The sequence below is a fragment of the Oncorhynchus masou genome, chromosome 23 (genome assembly GCF_036934945.1).
Source record: "Oncorhynchus masou masou isolate Uvic2021 chromosome 23, UVic_Omas_1.1, whole genome shotgun sequence".
Taxonomy (NCBI): Eukaryota; Metazoa; Chordata; class Actinopteri; order Salmoniformes; family Salmonidae; genus Oncorhynchus; species Oncorhynchus masou.
The window spans coordinates 20,382,939-20,407,783 of NC_088234.1; the positions used below are offsets into that span (position 1 = coordinate 20,382,939).

A 24,845-nucleotide genomic window follows, 5' to 3' on the forward strand; every position below is an offset into this window, starting at 1 on the left:
AAAGGTGAAAGAAATGTGTTGATAATCCTTTCTAACGCAGCTTTTTTTGAAAGATATCATGCATTGCTGCCCTGATGTTAAAAGCGCTACCGACAAAGATCAGAGGGAAAAAGATGTGATGGACTACTTTCTGGAGAACGATCTCTCTGACTCTGAAAATGGATCAGACGATGAGGAAATCGCCGATTTAGGTATAAACATTTTCATTGAACCAGACATTGTAGTCTTCCCCCATCACTGTCATCAGAAAAAAACGGTGATTAACAGTGTTGTTGTCACACAAAAAAGTTAACTGAGTTTAGAAATAAGTGAAATGCTGTTAAAACAAAATGCAGCATAGCAACTCCAGAGCGCCATCACAACACATGTTTTCTGTAAAGATCCAAACGAAGGCCAATCTAACAGAAAATAAAAGGTGCACACCCTCAATACCCCTGCCTGCCCTGGATGCGATGGGTGCAGATTGGGTCATCAGCGGCGGTCCCTCGTAGTCTAGAGTGATGGTAGTGTTGGTCTTTGATCCACTCCAAACGGTCAATGCATAAATGAATGAAACTTGTGTCGACATTGCAAGAAAATATTGTCATTTCACATAAACATATCACAAGGTAGCTACTCTAATTTTTTAAATTTATGACGAGAAAACTAACTGGAACAAGCTATTTAGCTAGCCAAGTTGCAAGTTAGCTAGCTAGCTAAGTTAGTTAGCTAGCTTATATTAACCAGTAATACAATTTTAAAATGTTAACTTTTACCTTGAGGTTTTACAGGGGGTAAAAAAAAATCCTTGAAAGGAAGGCTATTTCGATATTTGTTATCTAGCTAGGCTAACAGTGTACCCACCATTCAAACCTAGCTAGCTAGCCCTACTGGCTGCTGGCCAAAGTAGATAACGTTCTTGATTCTAGTCACAGATAAATAAAACATCTCAAATTAGCTACTTACTTTAGTGTTAACTTCTTTGAGGTATTTTCTGAACAGCTTCTCACTTCTTTATTTCTCCAGTTGTCAGCTTGACCACACACTATTTACACACTCATTTGTGGAGCCCAAATAAAATAATGACAGTTGGAACGCTACAGCAGAAAATATGTGCCTCTTGTTGCTAGGCTACTACTTACAGTGCTTTTAACTTCTGTTTTGCACGCGCCTTTATCCAGAAAAAAAAAATTAGAGCTAGTGTCAGAAAGAATGAAATGGATTTAATATTTGTGAAATGATTGAGCATGTCCTCAAAAAAGATCCTGATATGAACCACAGTCAAGAGCATATGCATTGTTTGTGCTAAGAAAATATACTACACTGAACAAAAAGATAAACACAACATGTAAAGTGTTGGTCCCATGTTTCATGAGCTAAAATAAAAGGTCCCATTTACATTTTTTTTCACGTTTTTTTTTAAATTGAGAGATGAGCTCAAAGTTCTCTTTACTGACCATAATTTTCACTTGTCTGACAGTTTGCATGATGATGAGTTTCTCACACGACTGGCCTATCTGGGTGATGTTTTTTCTCGCCTGAATGATCTGAATCTAGGACTACAGGGACTCTCCGCAACTATATTCAATGTGTGGGACAAAATTGAGGCTATGCTTAAGAAGTTGGAGCTCTTCTCTGTCTGCATTAACAAGGACAACACACAGGTCTTTCCATCACTGTATGATTTTTTGTGTGCAAATTAACTCAAGCGTACGGACAATGTCAAATGTGATATCGCGAAGCACCTGAGTGAGTTGAGTGCGCAATTACGCAGGTACTTCCCTAAATGGATGACTCAAACAACTGGATTCGTTATCCCTTTCATGCCCTGCCTCCAGTCCACTTACCGATATCTGAACAAGAGAGCCTCATCGAAATTGCAACAAGTGAAAATTGAATTTAATCAGAAGATTTCTGGATTGGGCTGCGCTCAGAGTATCCTGCCTTGGCAAATCGTGCTGTTAAGACACTGATGCCCTTTGCAATCACGTACCAATGTGAGAGTGGATTCTCGGCCCTCACTAGCATGAACACTAAATACAGGCACAGACTGTGTGTGGAAATGATTTAAGACTGAGACTCTCCAATACAACCCAACATTGCAGATTTATGTGCATCTTGTCAAGCTCACCCTTCTCATTAACCTGTGGTGAGGTCTTCACAATTTTTGATGAACAAATAAGGTTTTATAGGTAAGATGGTTAAATAAAGAGCAAAATCATTGATTATTATCATATTATTATTTGTGCCCTGGTCCTATAAGAGCTCTTTGTCACTTCCCACGAGCCGGGTTGTGACAAAAACTCACACTAATTCTAATGTTTAATAAATGTATCGTATAGTGTGTGTGTGGCAGGCTTACAATGATGGGAAAAAAACAACATTTGAGAGTGCGCTGACCTTGGTGCTAAAGAGGGTACGCAACTGGAGGTTGAATGTTGGAAGGGGTACGGGACAATAAAAAGTTTGGGAACCACTGCTCTAGAATATCAATAACGTGTCATATGGACATCCCCTGATATGGACACTTTTCATCCAGCGTACTAAAATGGAGCGTGAAGTGGTTCAACTGCAGTCAGCAACAATTAGATAAAGAAGAATGCTTTACATACAAATATATGAGGAGGTAGACAAAGAAATATATTAACAGCCCACTGTTCCAACCCCACACGGTGAACTAACACGGGCCTTTTACCAGACTAAACAGCCCATTGACCAAACTCACTAATGAATCGCACAACACCTGCAACAGGTAGGCCTAAATACTGCCACCCCATGACTAGGATACACTTTGAAATATCCAATATGTCCGATACCAATAGAGGGAACCTGAAAACAGTAGATCAATTTGCATCATGATATAACACCTACTAGTAACCGAGCATATAATACAGTACATTGCCAATTAAGCAGAGCAAATTCGTCTAACATTGACATCAATACATAATGGATATTCAGGTCTCCATCTACTATCAAATCCAAAATTGAAACATAATTGGCGATACACCATGAATCTATGAGAGATCACAAGCAACGTGACTACAGCAAAACCAAGCTACACTGAGAGGATGAATAGCAGCCCAGAAAGCAGAGGTTGTTTCAACTTTCTACTGTCACAACCTACCTCATCTGTAATGGTTAGCAACCCACGTGATGAGCTATCAATCTAGGACAGGCCGTTGAACATCTCAGCCCATCTGGCTTCGCCTGCATGGCCCTCCCATCTAGCACACTGAACATCTCAGCCCATCTGCCCCCGCCTGCATGGCCCTCCCATCTAACACACTGAACATCTCAGCCCATCTGCCTCCGCCTGCATGGCCCTCCCATCTAGCACACTGAACATCTCAGCCCATCTGCCCCCGCCTGCATGGCCCTCCCATCTAGCACACTGAACATCTCAGCCCATCTGCCCCCGCCTGCATGGCCCTCCCATCTAGCACACTGAACATCTCAGCCCATCTGCCCCCGCCTGCATGGCCCTCCCATCTAGCACACTGAACATCTCAGCCCATCTGCCTCCGCCTGCATGGCCCTCCCATCTAGCACACTGAACATCTCAGCCCATCTGCCTCCGCCTGCATGGACTCCCATCTAGCACACTGAACATCTCAGCCCATCTGCCTGTACCTGCATGGACTCCCATCTAGCACACTGAACATCTCAGCCCATCTGCCTCCGCGTGCATGGACATCCCATCTAGCACAGTGAACATCTCAGCCCATCTGCCTCCACCTGCATGGCCCTCCCATCTAGCACACTGAACATCTCAGCCCATCTGCCTCCATCTGCATGGACTCCCATCTAGCACACTGAACATCTCAGCCCATCTGCCTCCGCCTGCATGGACTCCCATCTAACACACTGAACATCTCAGCCCATCTGCCTCCGCCTGCATGGCCCTCCCATCTAGCACACTGAACATCTCAGCCCATCTGCCTCCGCCTGCATGGACTCCCATCTAACACACTGAACATCTCAGCCCATCTGCCTCCGCCTGCATGGACCTCCCATCTAGCACACTGAACATCTCAGCCCATCTGCCTGTACCTGCATGGACTCCCATCTAGCACACTGAACATCTCAGCCCATCTGCCTCCGCCTGCATGGCCCTCCCATCTAGCACACTGAACATCTCAGCCCATCTGCCTCCGCCTGCATGGACCTCCCATCTAGCACACTGAACATCTCAGCCCATCTGCCTCCATCTGCATGGACTCCCATCTAGCACACTGAACATCTCAGCCCATCTGCCTGTACCTGCATGGACTCCCATCTAGCACACTGAACATCTCAGCCCATCTGCCTCCGCCTGCATGGCCCTCCCATCTAGCACACTGAACATCTCAGCCCATCTACCCCCGCCTGCATGGACCTCCCATCTAGCACACTGAACATCTCAGCCCATCTGCCTCCGCATGTATGGACTCCCATCTAGCACACTGAACATCTCAGCCCATCTGCCTCCATCTGCATGGACTCCCATCTAGCACACTGAACATCTCAGCCCATCTGCTTGTACCTGCATGGACTCCCATCTAGCACACTGAACATCTCAGCCCATCTGCCCCCGCCTGCATGGCCCTCCCATCTAGCACACTGAACATCTCAGCCCATCTGCCCCCGCCTGCATGCCCCTCCCATCTAGCACACTGAACATCTCAGCCCATCTGCCTTCGCCTGCATGGACTCCCATCTAGCACACTGAACATCTCAGCCCATCTGCCTCCATCTGCATGGACTCCCATCTAGCACACTGAACATCTCAGCCCATCTGCTTGTACCTGCATGGACTCCCATCTAGCACACTGAACATCTCAGCCCATCTGCCCCCGCCTGCATGGCCCTCCCATCTAGCACACTGAACATCTCAGCCCATCTACCCCCGCCTGCATGGACCTCCCATCTAGCACACTGAACATCTCAGCCCATCTGCCTCCGCATGTATGGACTCCCATCTAGCACACTGAACATCTCAGCCCATCTGCCTCCGCCTGCATGGACTCCCATCTAGCACACTGAACATCTCAGCCCATCTGCCTCCATCTGCATGGACTCCCATCTAGCACACTGAACATCTCAGCCCATCTGCCTGTACCTGCATGGACTCCCATCTAGCACACTGAACATCTCAGCCCATCTGCCTCCATCTGCATGGACTCCCATCTAGCACATTGAACATCTCAGCCCATCTGCCTGTACCTGCATGGACTCCCATCTAGCACACTGAACATCTCAGCCCATCTGCCTCCGCCTGCATGGACCTCCCATCTAGCACACTGAACATCTCAGCCCATCTGCCTCCGCATGCATGGACTCCCATCTAGCACACTGAACATCTCAGCCCATCTGCCTGTACCTGCATGGACTCCCATCTAGCACACTGAACATCTCAGCCCATCTGCCCCCGCCTGCATGGCCCTCCCATCTAGCACACTGAACATCTCAGCCCATCTGCCCCCGCCTGCATGGCCCTCCCATCTAGCACACTGAACATCTCAGCCCATCTGCCCCCGCCTGCATGGCCCTCCCATCTAGCACACTGAACATCTCAGCCCATCTGCCTCCGCCTGCATGGCCCTCCCATCTAGCACACTGAACATCTCAGCCCATCTGCCTCCGCCTGCATGGACTCCCATCTAGCACACTGAACATCTCAGCCCATCTGCCTGTACCTGCATGGACTCCCATCTAGCACACTGAACATCTCAGCCCATCTGCCTGTACCTGCATGGACTCCCATCTAGCACACTGAACATCTCAGCCCATCTGCCTCCGCCTGCATGGCCCTCCCATCTAGCACACTGAACATCTCAGCCCATCTACCCCCGCCTGCATGGACCTCCCATCTAGCACACTGAACATCTCAGCCCATCTGCCTCCGCATGTATGGACTCCCATCTAGCACACTGAACATCTCAGCCCATCTGCCTCCATCTGCATGGACTCCCATCTAGCACACTGAACATCTCAGCCCATCTGCTTGTACCTGCATGGACTCCCATCTAGCACACTGAACATCTCAGCCCATCTGCCCCCGCCTGCATGGCCCTCCCATCTAGCACACTGAACATCTCAGCCCATCTGCCCCCGCCTGCATGCCCCTCCCATCTAGCACACTGAACATCTCAGCCCATCTGCCTTCGCCTGCATGGACTCCCATCTAGCACACTGAACATCTCAGCCCATCTGCCTCCATCTGCATGGACTCCCATCTAGCACACTGAACATCTCAGCCCATCTGCTTGTACCTGCATGGACTCCCATCTAGCACACTGAACATCTCAGCCCATCTGCCCCCGCCTGCATGGCCCTCCCATCTAGCACACTGAACATCTCAGCCCATCTACCCCCGCCTGCATGGACCTCCCATCTAGCACACTGAACATCTCAGCCCATCTGCCTCCGCATGTATGGACTCCCATCTAGCACACTGAACATCTCAGCCCATCTGCCTCCGCCTGCATGGACTCCCATCTAGCACACTGAACATCTCAGCCCATCTGCCTCCATCTGCATGGACTCCCATCTAGCACACTGAACATCTCAGCCCATCTGCCTGTACCTGCATGGACTCCCATCTAGCACACTGAACATCTCAGCCCATCTGCCTCCATCTGCATGGACTCCCATCTAGCACATTGAACATCTCAGCCCATCTGCCTGTACCTGCATGGACTCCCATCTAGCACACTGAACATCTCAGCCCATCTGCCTCCGCCTGCATGGACCTCCCATCTAGCACACTGAACATCTCAGCCCATCTGCCTCCGCATGCATGGACTCCCATCTAGCACACTGAACATCTCAGCCCATCTGCCTGTACCTGCATGGACTCCCATCTAGCACACTGAACATCTCAGCCCATCTGCCCCCGCCTGCATGGCCCTCCCATCTAGCACACTGAACATCTCAGCCCATCTGCCCCCGCCTGCATGGCCCTCCCATCTAGCACACTGAACATCTCAGCCCATCTGCCCCCGCCTGCATGGCCCTCCCATCTAGCACACTGAACATCTCAGCCCATCTGCCTCCGCCTGCATGGCCCTCCCATCTAGCACACTGAACATCTCAGCCCATCTGCCTCCGCCTGCATGGACTCCCATCTAGCACACTGAACATCTCAGCCCATCTGCCTGTACCTGCATGGACTCCCATCTAGCACACTGAACATCTCAGCCCATCTGCCTCCGCGTGCATGGACATCCCATCTAGCACAGTGAACATCTCAGCCCATCTGCCTCCACCTGCATGGCCCTCCCATCTAGCACACTGAACATCTCAGCCCATCTGCCTCCATCTGCATGGACTCCCATCTAGCACACTGAACATCTCAGCCCATCTGCCTCCGCCTGCATGGACTCCCATCTAACACACTGAACATCTCAGCCCATCTGCCTCCGCCTGCATGGCCCTCCCATCTAGCACACTGAACATCTCAGCCCATCTGCCTCCGCCTGCATGGACTCCCATCTAACACACTGAACATCTCAGCCCATCTGCCTCCGCCTGCATGGACCTCCCATCTAGCACACTGAACATCTCAGCCCATCTGCCTGTACCTGCATGGACTCCCATCTAGCACACTGAACATCTCAGCCCATCTGCCTCCGCCTGCATGGCCCTCCCATCTAGCACACTGAACATCTCAGCCCATCTGCCTCCGCCTGCATGGACCTCCCATCTAGCACACTGAACATCTCAGCCCATCTGCCTCCATCTGCATGGACTCCCATCTAGCACACTGAACATCTCAGCCCATCTGCCTGTACCTGCATGGACTCCCATCTAGCACACTGAACATCTCAGCCCATCTGCCTCCGCCTGCATGGCCCTCCCATCTAGCACACTGAACATCTCAGCCCATCTACCCCCGCCTGCATGGACCTCCCATCTAGCACACTGAACATCTCAGCCCATCTGCCTCCGCATGTATGGACTCCCATCTAGCACACTGAACATCTCAGCCCATCTGCCTCCATCTGCATGGACTCCCATCTAGCACACTGAACATCTCAGCCCATCTGCTTGTACCTGCATGGACTCCCATCTAGCACACTGAACATCTCAGCCCATCTGCCCCCGCCTGCATGGCCCTCCCATCTAGCACACTGAACATCTCAGCCCATCTGCCCCCGCCTGCATGCCCCTCCCATCTAGCACACTGAACATCTCAGCCCATCTGCCTTCGCCTGCATGGACTCCCATCTAGCACACTGAACATCTCAGCCCATCTGCCTCCATCTGCATGGACTCCCATCTAGCACACTGAACATCTCAGCCCATCTGCTTGTACCTGCATGGACTCCCATCTAGCACACTGAACATCTCAGCCCATCTGCCCCCGCCTGCATGGCCCTCCCATCTAGCACACTGAACATCTCAGCCCATCTACCCCCGCCTGCATGGACCTCCCATCTAGCACACTGAACATCTCAGCCCATCTGCCTCCGCATGTATGGACTCCCATCTAGCACACTGAACATCTCAGCCCATCTGCCTCCGCCTGCATGGACTCCCATCTAGCACACTGAACATCTCAGCCCATCTGCCTCCATCTGCATGGACTCCCATCTAGCACACTGAACATCTCAGCCCATCTGCCTGTACCTGCATGGACTCCCATCTAGCACACTGAACATCTCAGCCCATCTGCCTCCATCTGCATGGACTCCCATCTAGCACATTGAACATCTCAGCCCATCTGCCTGTACCTGCATGGACTCCCATCTAGCACACTGAACATCTCAGCCCATCTGCCTCCGCCTGCATGGACCTCCCATCTAGCACACTGAACATCTCAGCCCATCTGCCTCCGCATGCATGGACTCCCATCTAGCACACTGAACATCTCAGCCCATCTGCCCCCGCCTGCATGGCCCTCCCATCTAGCACACTGAACATCTCAGCCCATCTGCCCCCGCCTGCATGGACCTCCCATCTAGCACACTGAACATCTCAGCCCATCTGCCTCCGCATGTATGGACTCCCATCTAGCACACTGAACATCTCAGCCCATCTGCCCCCGCCTGCATGGCCCTCCCATCTAGCACACTGAACATCTCAGCCCATCTGCCCCCGCCTGCATGGCCCTCCCATCTAGCACACTGAACATCTCAGCCCATCTGCCTCCGCCTGCATGGACTCCCATCTAGCACACTGAACATCTCAGCCCATCTGCCTCCATCTGCATGGACTCCCATCTAGCACACTGAACATCTCAGCCCATCTGCCTGTACCTGCATGGACTCCCATCTAGCACACTGAACATCTCAGCCCATCTGCCTCCATCTGCATGGACTCCCATCTAGCACATTGAACATCTCAGCCCATCTGCCTGTACCTGCATGGACTCCCAACTAGCACACTGAACATCTCAGCCCATCTGCCTCCGCCTGCATGGACCTCCCATCTAGCACACTGAACATCTCAGCCCATCTGCCTCCGCATGCATGGACTCCCATCTAACACACTGAACATCTCAGCCCATCTGCCCCCGCCTGCATGGCCCTCCCATCTAGCACACTGAACATCTCAGCCCATCTGCCTCCGCCTGCATGGCCCTCCCATCTAGCACACTGAACATCTCAGCCCATCTGCCTCCGCCTGCATGGACTCCCATCTAGCACACTGAACATCTCAGCCCATCTGCCTGTACCTGCATGGACTCCCATCTAGCACACTGAACATCTCAGCCCATCTGCCTCCATCTGCATGGACTCCCATCTAGCACATTGAACATCTCAGCCCATCTGCCTGTACCTGCATGGACTCCCATCTAGCACACTGAACATCTCAGCCCATCTGCCTCCGCCTGCATGGACCTCCCATCTAGCACACTGAACATCTCAGCCCATCTGCCTCCGCCTGCATGGACCTCCCATCTAGCACACTGAACATCTCAGCCCATCTGCCTCCGCCTGCATGGACCTCCCATCTAGCACTCTAAACATCTCAGCCCATCTGTCTCCGCGTGCATGGATCTCCCTCCATCTCCGTCTAACCTAGGCTTGTGTCTGTGATGGGAGTCTGAGAGCACATACTCACACATGCAAACGCACACGCACAGGCACAGAAACTTTGAAATCAACATACACACACTGAAAAGAGACACAGAAACACACGCACAAGCACGCAGACACATGCATGGCAAAGAAGATTGAAAACAGACTCACACACAAACACGAGACGTATAGGTCTCCTTAACTTGTTATGACTGCAATCCCAATACCGGGATCGATATGACATCTACCAGTGAAAATAGAGGGCGCCAAATTCAAACAACAGAAATCTCATAATTACAATTTCTAAAACACACGTGTCTTATATCATTTTAAAGGCATTCTTGTTGTTTATCCCACCAAAGTGTCTGATTTCAAATAGGCTTTTCAGCGAAAGCACTACAAACGATTACGTTAGGTCTCCATCAAACCACAATAAGCACAGCCATTTTCCGCGAAATATAGCATTCACAAAAAGCAGAAATAAAGATGAAATTAATCACTAACCTTGAATTATCTTCATTAGATGACACGCATAGGACTTCATGTTACACAATACATGCATGTTTTGTTTGATAAAGTTCATATTTATATTTTAAAAATCTGAGTTTACATTGGCTATTTAGATTCACTAGTTCCAAAAACATCAAGTGATTTTGCATAGCCACATCATTTCAACAGAAATACTCATCATAAATGTAGATGATAATACAAGTTATACACATGGAATTACAGATATACCTCTCCTTACCAAGACTACCTGTCTCCCATGTTTAGTGGGCCCATTGTGAATCAATTACATCACATGGATCCACTGTTGCCATACAAATAAACAAGATGTGCTACTGCAGAGCAATGAGCTTCACATACACACACACACACACACCCACGCACTTCCTCACCTCACGTGCATGCACACACAAGAGCGCAAACACGCAAACACACACACACACAAACACCACTGCCAACAAGATCTCTTAGCGTCCCTTCGAAATTCGATGTATTATGGATTAACGTCTATTTTTAACGCATTAATTCCGCATGGTTACAGAGTTAATTCTGCATGGTTACAGAGTTAATTCCGCATAGTTACAGGGTTAAAACATAAACGATTCAAAGGTTAACAGTTTAGACATTCATTCTGAGTGGTTGAAGTTAGGGCTATAGTTTGGGGAAGACTCGGCAAACCAACCAACCTCATACTATCAAGTATCATCACGTATTTTCACTGCTTGCTAGAGCATTGTGGTCTGAGCAACGGGCTTCGGCGCCGAGCATCACATGTTTGCACCCAGTGCTGGGTAATGGTTTTTCTTTTTTTTAGTAAGCACCGAGGAAGGCATATAGTGTATTGACGTTCTCAGGACCTTTTCAAATATCTGAAAGCGAAGTCTATTTCTAGTGATTAGGCTGCCACTACAACCTACACACACACACACACACACACACGCACACACACACTTCTCCTCCCATCTTGCTCCCAGCAGAGAGCGAGACAACTCTCTGTGACAACATCTATTCAGCACAAGGACAGAGTCCCACAACACATTTCTCGCATCCATTAAATAGTTTCCCCCTGGTAAACAGAGCTATCCATAATAACTGCTATATAGGGCAACCACAGAGCTCTGTGCAGCCAGAGTGTATGTGTGTGTTTGGGTGTGTGTGCCTAAGAATGTGTGTGTGTGTGTGTGTGTGTGTGTGTGTGTGTGTGTGTGTGTGTGTGTGTGTGTGTGTGTGTGTGTGTGTGTGTGTGTGTGTGTGCATGAGAGTGTGTGTGTGCGCGTGTGCTTATGTACCCATCCTCTTGGGCTGATAAGAACAGAGGTCTTCTTGTCTCTGTTGAATTCTACCATCAACTGGATGGATCTTGGAATGCCCTCCATACCAACCCCGCATATAAATGTGGCCCATTCTTTGCAGTCAGTGTGTGTGAGAGACATATGTTCTCACAGGCATGGCGTTTCCTGTCGGGGATAGCTATCTACCCCTTGACACATAAGATGCTCAGATAGATAGGTTGCATTTGGAAACTCTCTTGGGGGGGGGAGAAGGGGGGCTACAATTGCACCATTTCACCCATAAACCACACAACTACAACATTAAAACATTGTAATGAATGTAAATCATTAGAAAATCAGGGGAAATAACATAGAGGTAGTAAAGCTTGGCTTGATCTGTTAATATTTGTGAAACCTTCTAAAGACAAACAAATGTGTGGTTGAAATGCTAATACTGTCTAAAGGCTTTGGATGGTTTGATATAAATCTACTTGAGGCTACCCTCCAATGGCACCACAAACTGGCAACATCTACATATGTGGAGAGAGACCACCGAAGGAGAGTTTGAATTCAGTCCTTATTCAAAATAAAGGAGGATATGTATTCCCTGCCGGCACCATTATCAGGAAAAGGTGGCTCAAACGCTTTGAACTGGTTGCGTGTTGGGGGTGTAGCCCATCATAGTGTTAACGCCACAGCACGCAATCATTAACAACAGGTTCGAAGGCAAAGCTTCAAACGAGAGTTATCATTGAGAGATGATCAGTGAGAACTATCAGTGAGATTGCAAAGGCATTCTATGGCTATTTGCTACCCAACATGAAAGGACGGGACAAATAAACATATATGTAGCCTAATTACATTGTAATTACAAGCAATCGAATCGCTTGTTTTATTCACGTTATCTGTGAAATATGGAAATTATTTCTACATTCTCGACAACCGAGAGAGCGATGTGCTTACCTGTTATGTGGTCTAAAGGGTAGCAAGATTCCAAGGGGGTTTTTCAAAAGGAATCCTCTTTGACTTCTAGATCGCTGTCACGCCGTTCCTCTAGATGGGGAAATATTGAAGCATAGTCCTTTGGAGAAGGAGACGGTTTTAGAAAGCTTCCCTGGTTCTGTTTACCGACAACACCCGCTCAATCCCGGTAGATTGACCGGACTATCACATTCTGATGAGGGACAGGGAGACAACGACGAAAGGAAAAGGCTACCAACAAATAAAGCCTATTGCTGCGTGAGGCGCATTACACACGAGATGAAGGCATGTAGACTGATTTTGGAATCATTCTTCCAGCTTTGGCTTTTCATCTGACGAGTCTCTCTATATATCTTTGTAACTCATTTGCTGACAACGAAATGATATCTAGTCTAATTCCTCGTCTACATAAATTGGCAACAGTGATTTTGCAAGCAGGTTGATTTTCAACCCCCCAAAAAACATCCCCGCTTGCCCTTAGCGGGTGGAGAGGATAGCTCAAACGACAGTTTAAATAGCGAGGACGATTTGAATCATGGTGGTGCTTGCCTGCTTCGTCTCTGGGTAATAGCGGTGGTTTTCCGTGATTCCCTTCCGACCCGTTATAGCCATGCACCGAAAAGATGCTGCGCTTGTGCGATTGCTTCTTTAGCTCGCTCACGCTGCCTCTCGGCGGGGCGCGTGCACAATGTCCTAGCAAGTTGTGTCGCTGTGACAACGCTCGAGCATCCCTACGTTCTCTCCGGTCCTCTAGAATCCAGATTGTTGCTTTTCTTTTCGAATGTTTTATCTTTACCCCATCAGATGTATTAGCATGTATGTACAGTATTACTGGTTCAAACGGAAGAAAATCTTCTCTTCCAAAATAGCGGGCAGCACTAGCCTACCCATTCCCCCTCCGTTAAAGCAGACTACAGAAGAGCCTAAATCATGTTGGTACTTTTTTTGTCGGTCTAACTCCTTTCACGCCAGTGTCCTCCTTCCCCGGTGAAATCTGCATCAGGGTGACGTCAAAGAATGTTAAAGCGATACAAACCCATTTTAAATCCCCCATTCCTCCCCATGGGATAAATCATCTCCGCGGGTTATAGTCATGAATCTTGCTCTGGAGGCAGCTTTGCCGAGAGGTCACTTGCTGGCCCAGTCACAATGTCATAACATCTGATTTTAAGCCTACCCCTAACCTTAAATTAAGACCAAGAAGCACATTTTTGTTTTCATTCATTTCTACATATAGGCAATTTAGATTTTTCAGCTGGCCTATCTAATGGGAAATCACTCAATTCTGCCTACAGGACAAGACTTGTGACATTAAACGTCAGCCTGCGTAATCTCAATGGGACCCATGCTGTCCCATCACTAGTTTTATATCTGTCTGTCTATTCCATCAATTTTCTAGGTTTTTCTGTGGGAGAACACCTCACTATTACACAGTGACTGGATCTGCTGTAGCCCATCTACTGTAGCCCATCTGCTCTAGCCCATCATTGATGATGTCGTTGCACCTGTTCTATTGGATCGACACTCTTAGAAAAAAGGTGCTATCTAGAACCTAAAAGGGTTCTCCGGCTGTCCCCATAGGAGAACCCTTTAAATAACCCTTTTTGGTTCCAGGTAGAACCCTTTTGGGAGTGGAAGTGTGCCCCACCCTTTCCACCCTTTCCACAGAGGGTTCAACATGGAACCCAAAAGGGTTTTGGTACCAAAATAGGTTCAATGTGGAACCAAAAAGGGTTTGCCAATGGGGACAGCCGAAGAACCCTTTTGGAAAACGTTTTTCTAAGAGTGTAGTGCAACAGAAGCACATGCCTCTTAATCTAGTAACACAGCCAAACATCTGGCATGAAAAGGCTCCAAAATGATTCCCATGACACAGAGCACGGCTAAAGCCTGCCAAATATTACCTGAGAGAGAACGCTTCAATGTCAGTCAGGTTCATCCATCCCCATCTTTGCATTCTACATTCTGATAGAGGCAATGGCAACTAAATGAACAATCAGTACTTGTGTCACTCTGATGTCTAATTCTGAGACTATATAAAGGCTCGTACATGCTCACAGGAAGTAACAAAGCCCTGTAGGATACCTGGAGACTCATTTTATACAATAAGACAGAGCTACACCCAGCTACAACCTTGAGTCGACAGATGTTGGTGGATGTTCTGTTCTCTCACCTCACCTCCTCTCCATCTCAACCCACCAGGGAGGAAAAGAGACACGGCAGAGGTAGGGAGGGGGACAGGTCGACTGGCACGGTTATCTCCACTATCAAGACAAATTGTTTATAGTCATTGGATGTGTTGGATGTATATTCCCCAGTGACATTTCATTGGGTCACCTAGCTAGTTCACATAGGGGAGGGAGGGGACATACACACACACGGACACAAACAAACACAAACACCTACACACACAGTACACACACAAAAACCTACATCAGACACACAAACACACACCAACGTTGGACACACAAACATGGACAGATACACACACCCCGTGATAGACCCAGGGCAGCCATCAGAGGTAATGGACCACCAGAGATAGCTGAATAGCTGACAGCTGAGCCCCCCCTATATTAAAACATCTCCCCACCTTTGCTACACCATACCCTCCACCGTTCCCCTCTGATGAACAACAGTGATGGACACAAACATAGCTAACCACACACCAACTCACACACACACACACCCCGAACCCAACACAGACAGACACAAACCTAAACATACACACACACACAAACACAACCTCACCCATGTACACAAAGACACACATGTGCACATGCACGCTAAAAACAAAAACACTCACCCCACACTCTCTCTTTCTCTCTCTGTATGTCTGTGTGAGTGGTAGCTACATCAGCCCTTGCCATTACAAGCCCCAGGGGAGCTAGCTGTTCGCTCTGTGGAGAATTACTCTATGGCGCTGATCCTTTTTTTTGCTCCTGTGCTGTAAAGGCCTGTTTGATCGGCCTCATTCTCAGTAAGTGACCAGAGAAAAGGCCCTTTGAAGTACCTTAAAGTCTGTTGCTGTTCTGCCCTGTCTGTCAGACCTTTAGAGCTGGGGTCTCCACGCTCTCAAAGGGAGCTGGTGTGTGTATGTGTGTCTTCACACGCAGGTATGAAGGAATGCACACAGAGGTGTGCACACACATATGCATAAATGTATGACACCCCCCCACACACACACACCAGGCAGGCCAGCACACATACATACACACACACACACACACACACACACAGACACACACACACAGGTTCATATATATTGTATGCACACTACATGGCAGGCTCCCACAACCCATCAAGTTTAAACAAACAACATTTAATAATATTACTGTCTAGTTGATGCTGTGTGTGTTTGTTTAGAGGTGTGCATAGAGTCACGAAATCTAACAAAGTTACTAACCTTTCCTTCTAAGCCACAGAGTCTAAAAATAAACACATTTCTCTCTGTAATTTACCTGTCTGTCAGCTGGACTTACACCTAACGAAACCGAAAAAGAGTTTTCAGAATCTGAGATGCATTCAAAAGAGCAGAGACCTGTAGTGGTGCATGGGTAAAATCACTGGAGAAGCCAAGCCAGAAACAAAGCTATATTACAACCTATGTGTTGTGATACTTGCATGGTTTGCTCTATTATTTGTTAGTTCAGATGCATTGCCACCGTGATATAAAGGCCTAAGGCCGAGACAATAAGAAGACACAGTGGAAGAATAAATTCAACCACACCTTTGTTTCATCACAAAACCATAGATCCACAAGTCCACAAAGGATATTGCATGTAACAAAGAGTAACATGAACTATTGCATGGTCAAGGAGGTAAATGTTTCTGACATTTTTGGACTACTAAACAACAATTGGTTTAGAACCACAGAGAGTTACAGCAAGAAGCAAAGAAAACAAGAGCTGCCTCCACTATTCCAGCACTATTTCAACTTAAACATTGCAGCATCGTCAAATCACCTATGCTTAAATCAGTACAGTGACAACTAAAAGATACCAAAAACTTTGTTGTCCAATCAGTGTGAGCTAAATATGATGTGGCTGTCCATGGTTCTGATTTGTGTGTGTGTGTGTGTGTGTGTGTGTGTGTGTGTGTGTGTGTGCAAGTAGAAAAAACATGTTGACTCACCCTACTTGTAGATAAACTCAAATGTCATCCGCCTCTCTTTCATGGTGACTAAACGGTCTATGACTGTACATACTTTTATTACCTGGCTAAAATGCTTGCTCGCTAGCCTAACTTCCTTTTATGGGCAAAGATAGCTAGTTAACATTAGGCTAGCTACATATTGAACTGCCATCCTCTCACTCCCGGGTCACAACGTATTATTTTACGGTTGGATCAGAATCCTCGTTATAATAATTGACCAGTACAGAGAATTAAGTAAAACCACAAGTCCAAATCCTTATCTCCACCCATGGCTAATTTAGGAAAGGGACAATTTTAGCTAGCTAGTCACCGGAGGACAACCAGATAACGAGATGCAACAATTCAAGTTGTTTCCGTCAATGGCGTATTTCTCTTGGTGCTATGTGATAGGAGTTAAGCCAAATCCAAATTCGCTTCACGCGACACTTTTTTTTTGGGTGGGGCAAGGACTATTCACAGCTGAGCTCAATCAGTTTAGCTAAATGCCGACAGGCTAGTATGTTGTACTTTTTTTTAATAAGGGAGACCAAATGCATTCAAATATGAAAGCACAGAGAGACAAAATAAAAACATTTGTATATGTTTAAAGAAAAATATGTTGGTCATTTTTGGGGGGAAGCCTGGCTTCCCTTGACATCCATTAATACAGGCCACTGGGTATGACTTAAGACTAAGCTATGGCTTCATTGACTGTCAATAGGTGCCCCTTGGTCTGCCCCTACCTATCCCAGCCTCACTCTGACCACCAGCACACTGTTATAGATAAGGAACATCTATTTTATTTATATTGTGATGCTTCCCATTCTAAAGCGGCCCCCCTTCTATTCAACATCTGACTGACCCCACTTCAAGCCATCCATCATTTTCTCTGTTCTCACCTTCAGTTTGACCTCCTCCCCTTCCTCACTCCTTACCCTCCTCTTCCCATTCCTCACCTCCCAGTAGGCCTAGGCCAGTGGGGCCATGACTAGCATGCTTCCCTCTTCTCTGACCCACCAGGATGGGAATCAGACAGATTGACACCCCACCTGCCACACACACACACACACACACACACACACACACACACACACACACACACACACACACACACACACACACACACACACACACACACACACACACACACACACACACACACACACACACACACACACACACACACACACACACACACACACACTGTCTCTTTCACAGTCTCTCTTTTTTTTTGCCTATTCGTTTTCTCGTTCGTGTGGCATCTGCTCTTAATTGGGCCCATCTGAGCACTGGCATGGCTCTCACATCCATGAATGGGCCAATGGCTAATTGCTGTGCCAACCTCCTGTCCCCTTGCTGTGTTTTGCCACGCAGAGATAGACAGAACAACAAAAAGAAAAGAGAAGGACTAAGAACGAGAAAGAGGGGTCTTGTTTTGCATTTGAAATCGCTTTCTCGATACAGTATGTGTGTAAAATGTATGATTGTGTTGCACACTTATTGTAAAAATGGCTTGCTGGAGTCATCTGATTGGTTGGCTTCTGAGCACTCACCCGCGACTGAATGACTGGATGGTGATATACTTGGCTCTGAATCACTTCAGGCTGCCCGGCAAGAACAGTACAGATGCTTCTCAGTCCAGGACTTTAATCACCACCACACACCATAGTATTCTCACACAAACATAAATCTTCACTTTACAAAGGATGGACTTGTTGTTCTATAGGAGAAAGGGAAATATACACTGAGTGTACAAAACATTAAGAACACCTGCTCTTTCAATGACATAGACTAACCAGTTGATTTCAGGTGAAAGCTATGATTCCTTATTAATATCACCTGTTAAATCCACTTCAATCAATGTAGATGAAGGGGAGGAGACAGGTTAATGAAGGTTTTTTTAAGCCGTGAGACAATTTAGCCATGAATTGTATATGTGTGCCATTCAGAGGGTGAATGGGCAAGACGCAAGATTTATGGGCCTTTGAATGGTAGTGGTATGGTAGTAGGTGCCAGGCGCACTGGTTTGTGTCAAGAACTGCAACACTGCTGGGTTTTTAATGCTCAACAGTTTCCGTGTGAGGAGGAAGGGGAGGACCATCCTACTCAGTGAATTTAAAAATAGTGAACCATTAAAAAAGCCTTCTTTGTTAGATAAAACTATTCTAAATGTATTAATCAAATCAATATCAACTCAGACTATATTTGTCACATGCGTGGAATACAACAAGTGTAGACCTTACCATGAAATGCTTACTTACAAGCCCTTAACCAACAGTGCAGTTCAAGAAGAGTTATATTTACCAAATAGACTAAAGTCAAAAATAATCACAAAAAGTAACACAATAAGACTAACAATAACGAGGCTATATACAGGGGGAACCGAGTCAGTGTCCGGGGGTACAGGTTAGTTGAGGTAATTTGTACATGTATTGTAGGTACGGGTGATAGATAATAAACAACAAGTAGCAGCAATGTACAAAAGGGGGGTTGGTCAATGTAAATAGTCGAGTGGCGATTAATTGTTCAGCAGTCTTATGGCTTTGGGGTCGAAGCTGTTGAGGAGCCTTTTGGTCCTAGACTTGGCGCTCTTTTCACTTTCCCTTTCACAGCTAGCTAATGAAGCGAGCTAGTTTAGCCTACTCAAACACGAGGCTCAAATAGAGAGGATTGCTATTTCTGTTAGCTAGCTGGCTATGACTATCCAACTATGGAACTCTTCCAAGTCAAGGTAAGCTTTTAGTTTGATTAATTTATTGCCACCGGGGCCCGCCGGTGTAACTACTAAACTACTTGGTGTACTGTACATTGTACTGCTTGATTGGCACGGGTTTACTAACACGTTAGTTGTATTCTCTATGTTGACTATGATGTTAGCTTGAAAAACATTTCTTAAATGGAAGCAAAAGGAATGAAAATCTAACTCAATTTGTCCAATAGAAACTCTTGTTTGCAGTTTGGACTAATTATTACACCCTAGATCAGCTTGACACAGTGTGCAAGGCGGTATTGAATGTGTCACTGTCTGTCACCTTGATTACTCCAAATTGTCTCGTGACCCGTGCACTTACATTATAAACTTTCATTCATAGGCGAAGTTGTTGCAAACTCATGATGGGTATAGGTGAAATTAGAGTATCATGTAGTGGCCTAAACCTATCAATGAGACATTGAACTGGGTATAGCATTGATATGTTGCTAAACCCAGTAATCCAATATGATGTAATGTTGTAGAAAAAAGCCCGCTCTCCCTAATCTTAAACGACACAGACTTCCACTGGTATATACACTACAGGCTATACAATAACTATTTCTACACTAACAAATTCTGCATAAATACACATGCAATTAAGGCAATGCTGGCACTTAGACAACATAAACAACATTCACATGTTTTTATCTGAAATATAAACAAACATTAGCTGCAGGTTACAAAGAAGTAGCCTACTGTATGTGCAGTTACAAATGGAAGAAAGTAACTATGTGACTGAGCATTGGTATAAACCCCAACAGCAGGGGCGAACTGGGACAAGAACTCAGCCCTGGCATTTTATTATGATTAGAGTATTGGAAGCAATTTTGTAGATGACATCGCCGAAGTCGAGGATCTGTAGGATAGTCAGTTTTACTAGGGTAAGTTTGGCGGAGTGAGTGAAGGAGGCTTTGTTGCGAAATAGAAAGCCGACTCTAGATTTGATTTTAGATTGGAGATGTTTGATATGAGTCTGGAAGGAGAGTTTACAGTCTAGCCAGACACCTAGGTACTTATAGATGTCCACATTATTATGGAAAGATGAGACTTTCACGAACACAATGGTGTTCTCCCTTTAGACCCGCCAAATCTGGTGTTCTCCCTTTAGACTCGCCAAATCTGGTGTTCTTCCTTTTGACCCGCCAAATCTGGTGTTCTCCCTTTAGACCCGCCAAATCTGGTGTTCTCCCTTTTGACCCGCCAAATCTGGTGTTCTTCCTTTTGACCCGCCAAATCTGGTGTTCTTCCTTTTGACCCGCCAAATCTGGTGTTCTTCCTTTTGACCCGCCAAATCTGGTGTTCTTCCTTTTGACCCGCCAAATCTGGTGTTCTTCCTTTTGACCCGCCAAATCTGGTGTTCTTCCTTTTGACCCGCCAAATCTGGTGTTCTTCCTTTTGACCCGCCAAATCTGGTGTTCTCCCTTTTGACCCGCCAAATCTGGTGTTCTCCCTTTTGACCCGCCAAATCTGGTGTTCTCCCTTTAGACCCGCCAATTCTGGTGTTCTCCCTTTTGACCCGCCAAATCTGGTGTTCTTCCTTTTGACCCGCCAAATCTGGTGTTCTTCCTTTTGACCCGCCAAATCTGGTGTTCTTCCTTTTGACCCGCCAAATCTGGTGTTCTTCCTTTTGACCCGCCAAATCTGGTGTTCTTCCTTTTGACCCGCCAAATCTGGTGTTCTCCCTTTTGACCCGCCAAATCTGGTGTTCTCCCTTTTGACCCGCCAAATCTGGTGTTCTCCCTTTAGACCCGCCAATTCTGGTGTTCTCCCTTTTGACCCGCCAAATATGGTGTTCTCCCTTTTGACCCGCCAAATCTGGTGTTCTCCCTTTAGACCCGCCAATTCTGGTGTTCTCCCTTTTGACCCGCCAAATATGGTGTTCTCCCTTTTGACCCGCCAAATCTGGTGTTCTTCCTTTTGACCCGCCAAATCTGGTGTTCTTCCTTTGACCCGCCAAATCTTTATTACACTGCCTTGCAAAAGTATTCATCCCCCTTGGCGTTTTTCCAATTTCTTTGCATTGCAACCTGTAATTGAAATGGATTTTATTTGAACTTCATGTAATGGACATACACAAATCTGGTGTTCTTCCTTTTGACCCGCCAAATCTGGTGTTCTCCCTTTTGACCCGCCAAATCTGGTGTTCTCCCTTTTGACCCGCCAAATCTGGTGTTCTTCCTTTTGACCCGCCAAATCTGGTGTTCTTCCTTTTGACCCGGCAAATCTGGTGTTCTTCCTTTTGACCCGCCAAATCTGGTGTTCTTCCTTTTGACCCGCCAAATCTGGTGTTCTCCCTTTTGACCCGCCAAATCTGGTGTTCTTCCTTTGACCCGCCAAATCTTTATTACACTGCCTTGCAAAAGTATTCATCCCCCTTGGTGTTTTTCCAATTTCTTTGCATTGCAACCTGTAATTGAAATGGATTTTATTTGAACTTCATGTAATGGACATACACAAAATACTCCAAATTGGAGTCGTGAAATCCCCAAAATTACTTGCTTCAATGATATATATATATTTTTAAATAATGGAAAAGTGGTGCATGCATACAGTATGTATTCACCCCCTTTGCTATGAAGCCCCTAAATAACATCTGGTGCAACCAATTACCTTCAGAAGTCACATAATTAGTTAAATAATGACCACCTGTGTGCAATCTGTGTCACATGATCTGTCACATGATCTCATTATATATACACCTGTTCTGAAAGGCACCAGAGTCTGCAACAGCACTAAGCAAGGGGCACCACCAAGCAAGCAGCACCATGAAGAACAGGTCAGGGACAAAGTTGTGGAGAAGTACAGATCATGGTTGGGTTATATAAAAATATCTGAAACTTTGAACATCCCACAGATCACCATTAAAGCCATTATTAAAAAATGGAAAGAATCTTGCACCACAACAAACCTGCCAAGAGAGGCTCACCCACCAAAACTCACGGACCAGGCAAAGAGGGCATTAATCAGAGAGGCAACAAAGAGACCAAAGGTAACCCTGAAGGAGCTGCAAAGCTCCACAGCGGAGATTGGAGTATCTGTCCATAGGACCACTTTAAGCCATTAACTCCACAGAGCTGGGCTTTACGGAAGAAAGCCATTGCATAAAGAACAAAAATAAGCAAACACATTTGGTATTCGCCAAAAGGCATGCGTGAGATTCCCCAAACATATGGAAGAAGGGACTCAGGTCAGATGAGACTAAAATTGAGCTTTTTGGTCATCAAGGAAAACGCTATGTCTGGTGCAAACCCAACACCTCTCATCAACCCGAGAACACCATCCTCACAGTGAAGCATGGTGGTGGCAGCATCATGCTGTGGGGATGTTTTTTATCGGCAGGGACTGGGAAACGGGTCAGAATTGAAGGATTGATGGATGGTGCTAAATACAGGGAAATTCCTAAGAGAAACCTGTTTCAGTCTTCCAGAGATTTGAGACTGGAACAGAGGTTCACCTTCCAGCAGGACAATGACCCTAAGCATACTGCTAAAGCAACACTCTAGTGGTTTAAGGGGAAACATTTAAATGTCTTGGAATGACCTAGTCAATGCCCAGGCCTCAAACCAATTGAGAGTCTGTGGTATGACTTAAAGATTGCTGTACACCAGCGGAACCTATCCAACTTGAAGGAGCTGGAGCAGTTTTGTCTTGAAGAATGGGCAAAAATCTCAGTGGCTAGATGTGCCAAGCTTATAGAGACATACCCCAAGAGACTTGCAGCTGTAATTGCTGCAAAAGGTGGCTCTACAAAGTATTGATTTGGGGGAGGGTGAATAGTTATGCACACTCAGGTTTTTTGTTTTTTAAAATCTTATTTCTTGCTTGTTTTACAATAAAAAATATTTTGAATCGTCAAAGTGGTAGGCATGTTGTGTAAATCAAATGATACAAACTCCCCCAAAAAAATCAATTTTAATTCCAGGTTGTAAGGCAATAAAATAGGAAAAATGCCAAGGGGGATGAATACTTTTGCAACATCACTGTATAGGACAGACACAGCCTAACAAAATCTAACAAACTTCCTTTATATTTTTAGGGGAGGGATTATGTTGTTCCATGTAGTGAATCTGTTATTCAATGTGTTTGTATTGGCTAATAACATTATGGCCAAATACAATGTACAAAATCTAAAATCTAAATGATCCTCGGTAAGGCCTTCTTAAAACAATTCCATATAGCTTAGTAGAACCGCTTAGACCGGGCTTAGACTCTTATGGGTTATTAAAGTTAGATCAAGCTGAATCAATGTCTGCAAGATCTCACATAATGATCGTAGTATTCCACATAACAGAACTGGATATTTTACCCATATGAGAGAGAAATGCTCTGGTGTTTTTGTCTACAGTAATTTCATACTATGCTATTATATTCAGTTCTGGTATCTAGAATACTGTGATCATTATGTGATTTTGCATACATTAATTCAGCTTGATCTTACTTTGATCTAACTTCCCCTGAGTAGCTTGTTCTCTGTGCATAAATAATATTGTTGTGACTTTACTTTTAGTAGTCTGATGACTTGTCACACCCTGATCTGTTTCACCTGTCCTTGTGATTGTCTCCACCCACATCCAGGTGTCACCCATCTTCCCCATTATCCCCTGTGTATTTATACCTGTGTTCTCTGTTTGTCTTTTGCCAGTTCGTCTTGTTTGTTCAAGTCAACCAGCGTTTTGTGTCTCAGCTTCTGCTTTTTCCAGCCTCTATTTTCTCCTCCTACTGGTTTTGGCCCTTGCCTGTCCTGACTTTGAGCCCGCCAGTCTGACCACTCTGCCTGCACCTGACCCTGAGCCTGCCTGCCGACCTGTACCTTTGCCCCACCTCTGGTTTACTGACCCCTGCCTGCCTTGACCAGTCTATTGCCTGCCCCTGTTGGAATATTAAACTATTGTTTATTCAATGTGGTCTGCATCTGGGTGTTACCTTCATATCTGATATGACTTATTTATTTAATACACTAACTATGCTTAATTGTTACCCAATTAAATTAATCATGTAACAACTAACTCGTTAGGAATTTGGGGCACCACAGAAGAGGTTGTTTAAGATATATGTCTATTACATTGATAAAACAGTCAACATAATCATTACCTCTTATCATATCATCATTCTGAACAGTTGTAACCTCATGCATTTGCAAAACTCCAGCCTTACTCATGATTCAGTACTTCACTAATTGGTTTAATTATTAATTTAATAGCTAACTAAATAATAACAGAA

General features: G+C 46.1%; 1 protein-coding gene across 3 annotated transcripts in view; it reads right to left on the reverse strand.

Moving 5' to 3' along the window:
- LOC135510524 (neuroligin-2-like) overlaps window positions 1–13,718 on the reverse strand; it is a 329,641-nt gene extending 315,923 nt beyond the window's left edge. For all 3 annotated transcript variants that reach the window (XM_064931530.1, XM_064931531.1, XM_064931528.1), the window contains exon 1: window positions 12,725–13,718. The gene's annotated coding sequence lies outside the window, so the exon portion shown is untranslated. The remainder of the gene's footprint in view (window positions 1–12,724) is intronic.
- Window positions 13,719–24,845: the final 11,127 nt, after the last annotated feature.